Source organism: Lissotriton helveticus, chromosome 8 (genome assembly GCF_964261635.1).
Source record: "Lissotriton helveticus chromosome 8, aLisHel1.1, whole genome shotgun sequence".
NCBI classification, from domain to species: Eukaryota; Metazoa; Chordata; class Amphibia; order Caudata; family Salamandridae; genus Lissotriton; species Lissotriton helveticus.
Genome location: NC_136069.1, coordinates 424,586,856 through 424,598,275, shown reverse-complemented (window position 1 = coordinate 424,598,275; position 11,420 = coordinate 424,586,856). Strand labels below are relative to the sequence as shown.

The 11,420-nt window shown below is 42.0% G+C and overlaps 1 pseudogene; it reads right to left on the bottom strand.

Moving 5' to 3' along the window:
* Positions 1-10,133: 10,133 nt before the first annotated feature.
* Positions 10,134-10,458, bottom strand: LOC144771669 (peptidyl-prolyl cis-trans isomerase FKBP1A-like; annotated as a pseudogene).
* Between the last annotated feature and the right edge of the window lie 962 nt (positions 10,459-11,420).

Below are 11,420 nucleotides of genomic sequence, written 5' to 3'. Positions count from 1 at the left end.
TCGTTTTCAAATGCAATGGAAGCGAATTCCAGAAGGTGGCTGCAAGATGGTCAAAGCAGCAGCCACCAAGACGTTTCTTTTTAAAGGATGGAACAACCAGTAAAGCTTTTTGAGCAGAGCGAAGATTTAATGATGGATTATATCTAGAAACAAGGTCTTTTATAAACTTCGGGGCTGTATTTTGTAAGGTTTTAAAAATAATACACCCAGTTTTAAATGCGATTCGCTGTGCTACAGGTAACCAGTGCAATTGTTTCAGACCAGGTCTAATGGATTGCCACTTTGTTAGTCCAAGAATAAGTCTTGCGGCTTGATTCTGGACCAACTGGAGTCTTTTTTGAGTGCCCGCTGGAAGTCCCAAGTAAAGACTATTTGAGAAATCCAGTCGGGACAGGACAAGGGCAATGGTAACCTGAATAAGAGCGGCCTGCGTAAGAAAGTGGGCTATTTTCCTTATTTTCTTAAGTTGAAAGAAGCTGGCAGACACTACAGTACCAACTTGTCTTTTCAAAGAAAGATCCTCACTAAGTGTAACTCCCAAGCTTTTAACCGAGGACGATCTCATAGGTGGAGCCCCCATGCTAGATGGCCAGAAGCATGGACTCCAACTTAATTCACTTTTCCCAGGCAAGATCAATTCTGTCTTGCCTGGGTTAAGTTTCAGATGATTAAGACTCATCCATCTCTGAATGTGTGTCATGGTGTTATGAAATTCTACCACAGAGTCCTTGGTGTTAAGAGGAAAGATGAGTTGTAGATCGTCCGCGTAGTTATAGATGGTCACTTTAGCATTCCTTAGGGAGTATAGTAGTGGGCGAAGGTACAAGTTAAATAATAAAGGTGACAAAGATGAGCCTTGAGGCACTCCACATGTGGTGGAGATAGTGGGGGCTGTGAAAGGGCCCAATCTTACTGATTGCGTGCGGCCTGTGATAAAGGAACTAATCCAGCTCAAAGCAAGGCCCCTAAGGCCGGCTTGTTCCACACGGTTGACTAGAATGGAATAATCAACCGTTATGTTTAGCTGCAGTGCAATTGTAAGGTGAAGTGAATGGTGTTTAATGATCTCTCAGTATTACTCATGTCATGTTAATCTTTTGTAATTTTACAGCACGTTGTCTAAGTACGTGAATGAGCATCAGACTGACTGGGATCTTTATTTGGACCATGCATTGTTTGCTTTACGATCGAAGCCGCATTCCACGACAAAAGTTTCCCCGTTTCAACTTATGTACGGCCGTGAAGCAAGATTTCCTAGTGAGGTGGAGGATAATCTGGTATGATATTTACAGTACTTCAATGTATATTTTTATCTGCCAATTTATGTACTGTGACCTACATTTCATGGCTGTTTATTTCGTTATCTTTAGAAAAAAAGTATGTATTATGTTTTATATGATAATTAGCTTTGATTACATTTTTTAACTTGTAAACAATTAAAAATCTTTTATTGATTTTTATGTTTCCTTTATAGCTTGAGTTTTTACTACCAACAGAAAGTGAATATCCAGCACTTCTTGCTGAAGGAAAATTAGAGCAGCAGAGTTGCAGAATCAGACAAAGCAGAATATTGAGGTTTCCCAGGAAAAGCAGAAAGAAAAGTTTAAAAAGAGAGTTTGCCAGAAATATAAGCCCTACATGTTCAGCGAAGGAGAGTTAGTGCTTTTGAAAAATTGTAGGCGAACAACAAGAAAAGGAGGCATTTTGGAGCATAAATTTACTGGACCATACCATGTAGCTGAATTGGAAGGGAAGCGTGTAAAGTTAATCAATGCTAGGAACATGGTATTACGTAGAACTTACAATCAGGACATGTTGAGGCCTTATAATGTGAGCGTGAAAGGTAATGTTCTGAGGGCTACCTTCTTTTAAGAATTGGCATAATATTTTTCATGCATTTTGTCATGTTTGTTCCCTCTGCCTGTGTAAATGTCTCTTTAATAGGTGCAAAGTTAGTTGTTTTGAACATGATGGTTTGTAAAGAACAGTACTTTACGATCATGAGTCATGAACATCTACTTTTGTTTCAATATTGGTTGTGGTGGTATGTTCGAGTAGTGTGTTTTTTTCTATTAACTTATTAATGTTGATCATTTTCAAAAATCTTTTTTCAGGCAACCTGACAGTGACATTTGCCCATCCGTGCTTCCATCATGTCCTGCACCACCATCTCCAACACTGCTCTCACCGTCTACAACACAGCTCTCACTGTCTCCAACACAGCTCTCACCGTCTCCAGCACGGCTATCCCCGTCTCCAGCACGGCTGTCACCGTCTCCAACACAGCTGTCACCGTCTCCAGCACGGCTGTCACCATCTCCACCATGGCTTTCACTGTCTCCATCCCCGGAACGCTTCAGTGTAATATGATGCATAAAGTTTTGGATGTATGGAAGAAACCTGTTACTGGAAGCAATTGTTTCGAACTTCAAATTGTACGATTCCTCTTTTTTGTCTTTGAAAGCTGACCAATGGATAGTTGAAGAGGTTGGTGTACATGAAATCTATCGTTACTATAGTATGTGTAATGGTGTATGATGTACATGGTGTTTCTTCTACTAAAGGACATGTTTTTCCATTATTTTCTTAAAGGTAATAGATGCGTATCTCTCGAGTCTATGTTTGGTTACACCAAAAGTACGTAAATTGCCATCAATAAGTAACCGACCTATCTAAAATAGTAAATCTGTATCAAATTTAACCTAATTAATTTTTTTTCTTTACTTCAGTGTTTATTGATTTCTACAACAGTGGCTTCCTCTATATTCCTTGGCACATATAGTTCATCTTCTTTCCAGGTAAATATTACATTATTTTACTGCACTTGTATATTTTTTTGTGTTTGTAATGATTATTCACAATTTTCCACTCCATTTGTATCTCGTACATAATTATATTAACTTTTTTAGTACTATTATCAATTGAAAGTGTGTATGCAATTTAGTTTTGGACTTGTCTTGTCAATCAATATTGTTTTTGTACAATTTTCATTGAAGTGTTAATCACATGTTAGATTTTTGGTGAGTCTTTGAGTACTGATGTTGTATGTGACTTTGATCTTTTCACGATGAAATTTTGTACTGTATAGGTACCTTATGAGAATATGGATACGGTCCTGTGTCCGACCAATACCGGAAATCATTGGATACTTTTGGTAAGTGCAAAATTATGTGAGTTTTGTGAGCTGTTCTGGAAGAATAAGACAGTTTAAATGTTGTAAGCGCAGAAGTGTTTTGTTGAATATATGGATCCCTTTCTTTTATTTTTCGTTGACATGTTTTGAGTAGAGAACTATATGTAAAAATGTAAACTTCTCAATATTTTCCGTGTTGTCCTTTTTGTTTCAAATATTGAAACATTCCGTGAAAAAATTATTAGTATACGATTCACTGGTTGGCAATGCTGGGACGTACCACATTTTTTTAATACATTGGAGGTACCACTTTATTTACAATTTACATAAAATATGATTAACCTGTAATAGTGCATACATATTACATTGTGAATATCAGATTTTTAAATGTGTATGTTCTGGAGCATCTTGCATTAATTTGTTTTCTTTTACGAACAAATATTAAACCGAACTGTTCCTATGCTTCAAAAGGTCTTTCCTACAGTCAATGGACTGTCCAGACAGTGACCTATGGCAGTTAGTGGTAGAATGTAGCGTCAAGCAACAGGACTGCTTCAATTGTGGTGTATTTTGCATGCTGGTAATTTTTCTATAATTGAATTATAATCTTACGTTTCTTGTACATACGTTTATTTTAGTTAATAGATTCTTTGTTTCTATGGAATAGTGTCAAACACTAAAGGGGCTTTTAGTGTAATTACTCTTCAGATTGAAATCTGTTCCTGGTGCTAGTGGCTGCCGGAGTTGATTGCTTTTTGCCTGTGATTTTGTCAGACCACTAAGATGGTACTAAACTGGTTGGTGTCAGACCACGGATACAGTTTTTTCAAAGTAGATTTTGGCAACATATCTTTTTATGACCATTTTAGATACACTTGGTTATTTGTATAACATATACGTTTCTTACCTCTCTGTTTAGTTTGCAGAATCGTACATGACTGATTTTCCTGCCCCACGACAAGTTGTATAGATGCACATTTTCTGAATGAATATAGATTGCTTATTGCAATGAAGCTAATGCAGGTCTCAGGTTAGTTCCATGTTTCAAGATTTTTCTTGTGAAAATTTTAGTGCCCTACTTTTGTATGAAAGTTTACATATTGTATGTATGTTTGTTTTCTATAATTATCAAAAAAGCAGAGCCTGATGTTCATTCTATTCAATGAAGTAATGGATGGCAATTACATTGGAGTCTTTAAATGCTGTTTCTTTTTCTTGACATTTGAAAATTTTGTCCAGTTAGATTGTCCCATGGTTTTGATTTTTTTGAAATATGTCCATAAGATAATTTACCATTTCTTATATTTTTTTCACTTGCTCCTTTCATGCGCAAATGTTCCTCTATGTTACATTTAGATTCTGTCCAAGATATCTGCGGGGTGTGCAACAATGAAAAATCAGGTCTTGTTCTGCATAGCCGTACGGTTCTATGTCAAGAATGCTGTAGATGGATCCACCTTGAATGCGTAACAATAGACACCTTCCTTGTTACCTTTTGAAGGTTTTAAATGTAAGAAATGTTGTTAAAAATGCAAAGTTCTTTTTTTGTTCATGTTTCTGCATGTCGGCTGTAGATTAACACGATTTGTCATGTCATGCCATGTACTATTATGTCCGCATTATCATAAGTTCTATGTCTTTCCAGTACTCTTCAGTTGCAAGTAAGGTGACTCCTTCTGTACGTATTGTGTTTGGGCATTGACTATTGTTAGATTATATTTCCATTACAGTAGAATGGTGAGAGTACATTTGAATATAGAGTTGTTAATACTTATTTACAATAATAAGAAATATTAATCCACATTTTTAAAGTTCGAACCAACCCTTTTTAGGGACTGTAGGCGGTGTGGGCCGTTAGGAACATTAAGTAAGCTAGTGCCTCGAGTCACACGGTGCTGGGCTAATCTGCCAGCGGCTCCGTTGATGGAAGCGTGATGACCAGATTCCATAGTCACTCACCCGGGCTGCTTTGCAACACCTCTCCACAATGATTAAGAAAATTAAACAATCATAGGTGTTGGTGTTGTAGGCAGGAGGGCCCATGAGAATCAATAGTTTAACATTCAAAGAATAGATGCTGACCCTGATAATGTCCATGGCATTCACCCACTTTGCACATTGATACCTGACTCAACAGCCACAATTACACTTTTTTACAAGATCAACATTTAGGTTGTATATTCCATCTATTATTCACAAATCAGCTAACCACCTAAAAAGCCAGTACAAGCACACTTTTATATGCTTTTTGTAAAATTTTCGATGACAATTTATGTAATATGAGACTGGATGGATTTAGAGTTGTGAAAAATTAAAGCAATATAATACACGTCCATAGCTATGGTAAATGAACTGATCTTTTGTAGAAAGCATAAAAATATTTCAGTATTAGATATATATGTTTATAATTTATTCTATGTTGAACTTTATTATTAAACAAGAGTTACTGTTCAACTTCCCCATCAAAATTTGAACAGCCATGATCATGTTTCAATAGCAAGTAATCAATAGCAGCCCTATTCTGTTAAATCGTTGTCGGTCACCACGCACGTCAAGCAAGAATTCATTGAAAGTTGTTGAGGTGTGGTTCATCGATTTTACATTAACACAAGCCAATATACTAATACATCTTACTGTTCTCTCCCGTCTTGGTAACCAAGACTGTTTGACATCGGTGTGTGTCAACGGGATCACGGACGACTAGCTCGCCGTCGGCTTGTGTCCCGTTCCCCTGCCCGGGACCCTTTGTGGGCTTCTGGGCGGGGGGCAGCTATTTTGGCGGCTGGATTCTTGGCCGCCTTTTTGGCTTCCAGCTCTTTCTTGTTCACCTCCTTCTTCTTCTGCCTTGGAGGGCATCAAGAGTTACTGTTCTCTCACGTCTTGTCATGGTCACTAAGACGGCTCGACATCGGTGTGTGTCAACGGGATCACTGTCGACGGGATCGCCGTCGAGGTGTGTCCCGTTCCCCCGCCCGGAACCCTTCTTGGGCTTCTGGGCGGGGGCAGCTATTTTGGCGGCTGGATTCTTGGCCGCCTTCTTGGCTTCCAGCTCTTTCTTGTTCACCTCCTTCTTCTTCTGCCTTGGAGGGCATCAAGAGTTACTGTTCTCTCACGACTTGTCATGGTCACTAAGACGACTCGACATCGGTGTGTGTCAACGGGATCACTGTGGACGGGATCGCCGTCGAGGTGTGTCCCGTTCCCCCGCCCGGGACCCTTCTTGGGCTTCTGGGCGGGGGGCAGCTATTTTGGCAGCTGGATTCTTGGCCGCCTTCTTGGCTTCCAGCTCTTTCTTGTTCACCTCCTTCTTCTTCTGCCTTGGAGGGCATCAAGAGTTACTGTTCTCTCACATCTTGTCATGGTCACTAAGACGGCTCGGCATCGGTGTGTGTCAATGAGATCACTGTCGATGGGATCGCCGTCGAGGTGTGTTCCGTTCCCCCCCAGGGAGCCTTTTTGGGACTGTTTTGGGGGGGCAGCATTTTTGGCCGTTGGATTCTTGGTCTTGGCGGCTGTCTTATTGCCCGCCTTCTTGGCCTCCAGCTCTTTTTTGGTTCACCTAGAATGATCTAGAGGCCTGGTTCCTCCCTCTTTGTTCTGAGTTGTTTGTGGTGTTCTCTAATGAGGCGCGCTCTCCATCCACTCAGGCTATCTGGTTTTGTCGGATGTGGCTCTTACCCTGGGCCAATCCACCTGCCTCCTTCCCTTTTCCATGATCATTAAAAAAATTATTCCATGTTTCCATGCCACATTTTTAAAATAACTGTATTATACTCATTAATGTAATTTGAAGATCCTTTGCTGACCTTGTTCTTGGCCGCATCGTATCAATCGCCGTCGACGGGATCTCACTCCCAGTGAGCAAAATCATTGAACACTTAACGCGCCCTACTCACAAGTACTGACCTGTCCATAACAGCCTAACATTAGTATTGGTTTTGTACATTAAGGGATATTGAGTTTGTAAATGGCACTATACATCTATCCTTTTACCTGAAGCATCAATTTCTTCGAATTACTTGTCATTTTGGGGTGAATCACCAGAAGTTTAAGAGAGTGCCCCTTTTTCTAGCATTTGACACAACTAGTCATTTTAATGGTAGTTCTCCTTTAATGTAGACTGATTCTGTGGGTGCAGGCCTATATTTCTTTCTCGATTCTAGGGTTTAATATCCTAGTACGTACTAGGTCTTTAGATACTTCTTTAGCATGTTTGATAACCCCTGTAATCATGATAACAATTTGAACAGATCGCTGTGACTGAAAGGTATTTAACAGGAAACCCTCCTCAGCCTCAGCAGAATGCATAGCGACCCCATGATACACAGTAGCATGTAAAATATAAAACTTCAGAAAGCCTTTAACTCCTCCCACCCTACAACATTCCTTTTTCTCCATGTCTTTTTTTTGGGATTAATTATTGCTTTTACCTCTAACATTGCTTATTTTTTCTAACACTGTATGTTTCTTATAACAGATCAAACGCACAAGGCTTGAAGTAAGCCGCGATTCATACCATTATCGTTATTTAAAAGGTTTCTTTAGAAGCTCCACCAACTTCATTACACTCCTTGACTCATTTTTGTAATCCTGATTCCCTCGGAATCGAGCAACCCGGCCCACATCCCCTGTTAACCACACAGAGGACGTACCAGGCTTCTTTAGAGGATTCCAAAATCTCTTTATTAAGAGAAGCCCACCGAAGGGTAAACTGGTACACAAATGGAGGTATCGAAATGTCACGGTCACATATCTAACCGTCCTCTGCAATGATGTTCGTCCTAGCACCTTCCAACAGAGGACACTGTGATAATTAATGGCCGACAATGCCACTCGATACTGAAAGAACCCTTTGGGTCTCTTACTCCTTCCGTACCGTCCTCCGCATGCGTGTCCGTCCTGACACGCTTTCAACGGAGGGCAAACGCTATGAACAACGCAAAATAATACGGGTCTGTTCTCCACGCTCGATAACCCTCGAGCGGGGACTGGCAATATGTGTCGATACGTCCTTGCGCTCGATAACCCTCGAGCGGGGACTGGCAATAAGGTACAACCAAATTCAGCGTCCTTGCGCTCGATAACCCTCGAGCGGGGACTGGCAATAATGTACAACCAAAGTTCAGCGTCCTTGCGCTCGATAACCCTTGAGCGGGGACTGGCAATAATGTACAATCAAAGTTCAGCGTCCTTGCGCTCGATAACCCTCGAGCGGGGACTGCCAAGAAGGTACTACACGAACAGGTGTTCGTAATGCTCGTTAACCCTCGAGCGGGGACTTTCTCGGAAGTATTTCGAGTTTTGAAGTCTTAACACACTCGAGAACCCTCGAGCGGGGACTGAGACTGAACGGAAGGACCGAAGTCCACAAGGTAACGCTGCGGGCTGTTTGCACCGCAAACACAGGTCAAGGCAGCGCTTTGACAGCTCACCGTGAACAATGACGGCTCCCGCTCTAAAGCCTCGGATACGACGGAGCTCACCTTCTTCCTCGCTGCTCCAAGAACCTGCGTCTATGGTTCAGAATATCCGACGCCGACCGCTGTCATCCGGGTTGTTTAAATGGTCCCGCCCGCATAGCGCGGTTGACGCGCACAGCCTTCTGGGAGTGTTAGTTCTGGCGGGCGTGCTCCTGGGTGTTGTAGTTCTTCCTCTCTTGTCACCTAAGCTGCACCGCTGCGTGTCTTAACACTTGTTCTCCAGTGACATCATTCATTTGTTTTGCTTTTAGGTATATTAGTTGTCGCATAACCCCCTGCTCTTTCGGGGAAGTAAAGAGAGAGATCACCAAAAAGTAAAATCTCTAATACCCTACTTTAATGAGGGTTTAAATTTCACGTTTCTCAAAGTAATTAACTTAAAGTATGAATAACAATTTGTCAGACTTAAATACCAGGTGATGTTACATTCACTAAAATTGCCATCAACGGAATTGCCACTGATGTGTCTCGACGGGATCCCTGTCGACGGAATCGCCGTACACCTCTCTTTTGCCCGTAAAAGTATTCTATCTTTTTTTTGTGGTTGTAGAGGAAAAAAAAGAGCACCTTCATCCCAGTGTGAAATTATGCAGTTTGAGTTGAACACTCTGTTGATATTGTTTGTTTTCAGGTTAATTCTCAGTTATCTAGGCTGATCGGTTGGTGACCCTTGTTGGGCAACCTGTCTGATGTTACCCTTCCCTTTGAAGGATCCGCTGGGCAAAAGTACTCAATCTGTATGGAATGTTATTTTTTTTTATTTCTTTTATTTGCACCTTGAGTGTTTATGGTTTTCTGCAACAGTGGCTTACTCTATATTCTTGGACACTTATTGTACCTCTTTCCGGGTAAATATTAAAATGTTTTATTGTACTGTCTGTCTGTCAGTATTTTCTTTTATGATCCCTGTCAGATGTTCCGCTTCTTGGCGGCGGGGGCAGCTTTCTTGGCCGCTGGATTCTTGGTCTTTGCAGCTGTCTTCTTGGCTGCCTTCTTGCCCTCAAGGTGTTTTTTGTTCACCTTGAAGAATCCGGTGCCCTTCAGAGATCGGATACGCTGGGACCGGTCGACCTTATAAGTTGTGCGCGAAAGGTAATTTACCGAGGCCATAATATTTTTGATGTGCTTTGTCATGGTGATGCCTGTGTAAATGTCTCTTTAATACTTCTCTACGATCAGGAGTTATGAATATCTACTCTTGTTTCAGTATTAGAGTAAGACTGGTGGACTGCACCTCGTTCTTAAAACCAGAGATGCGTAGCCACTCATGCCTGCGTAGAAATACACTAGTATTAATGGACCTGCCTGATGTATCAGCTGCGTCAAGCGCACATGTAATGGAAGCATTTGTTTTAAATTTGCCTTCCTCTCGGCCGAGGCAGTCACCACCTTCAAGATGAGATCGGACACGCTGGGACTTGCATTTTACGAATAACAACATCAAAACACTCTGAAAATTCGCTCTAGGCTGCTTCGTTTGGGTACCCCTCAATGTAAGCGAGATGGAGTGAAGACTGCTTCTATTCAAGTACGAGGAGTTGCACCTCGAAAATCAGTGTGGATTTATGAGGAAAGATCTCTGGATGTCTAGCGCGCCATAAACATAGCCTGGAGTTCATGTCAATCTAGCCCTCTGACCAACGCTCATCTGAGCCACTCCTTCGTCCCAGCCGCGGGTGACCTCCTGTTGGCCGACCCTGAACTTGAACGCTTTCTTTCTGTCCCGGGATGAATCAAACTTCTTTCCATCTTGAATCCGACCCTCGTTATGCACTATCGCGGTCTGCCCCTTCTTCGGAAAGGTTTGTCCGTCCCGGGGCAAATAGTGTCCACTTGCACTCCCATGATGCTCTCAGAACGGTGAAACCGGTCCAATAGCCACTTTTTTATGTCCATTTTAGTTCCCCTCGGTCTCTTGATAGATCTTGGGATAAGTTTAGCTGCTTCGGCCATGCCCAAGGCAGCTTTTTTTCATAGCCGAGGCGATCATCCCCATGTCGTTCGCGTTTGTCGTTATTTATTCCAAGGATGGCTGATTGCCTTTAGCCTTAGAAGGTGTTACTGTGCCGTTGTCAGATGAAATAATTTAAAACATATCTGACACGCATACCCAGTGATCAGATTTTGTAGCAGGGATCCGATTTTGTAGCAGGGATCAGATTTGGTAGCAGTCATCAGATGTTGCAGCACTTACAACTTGTATCAGAGATACCATTCACCATTTGGCTATCCATTGGATTTTGAAGATAATGTCGCTCTCTTCAAGAATTTTTAAATATACACGTTTTTTATTTATTCTATTTTTCAGTTTAGCATTAAACAAGAGTTACTGTTCGTTCCCATTCCATTCCACTTGCCAAAGAAACTAAGACAGGCGGACAGTATCACCGTCCGTGTGTGTCGACAGGATCGCCGTTGACTGGACAGCATTGTAGCCGCTGGTGATCAGCGCCTTCCTCTTGACCCCTGCGTGAGCCTTTTTGGGCTTCTTGGCAGGGACAGCTTTCTTGGCCGACGGTTGATTGGTCTTGGCGGCTGTCTTTTTGGCCGCCTTCTTGCACACCAGCTGTTTCTTGTTCACCTTGAAGTATCCGGGATCGCCGTTGATGTGTGCCGAATGGCTAATGGGAAGGGGTTCCTTCCTTTGTGACTGTCCACTGTGTGCCGTCTGTGTGTGTCGTCCGCACACCACCGGCCCACCCAATACAATCCGAAACCACCGACTCCCGCCGCGTCCAAATACATCGTCCGGTTCCATGTCCAGTCCTCTGGGCACACCGTTGAAACAGTCCAAGAACGCCCGCCAC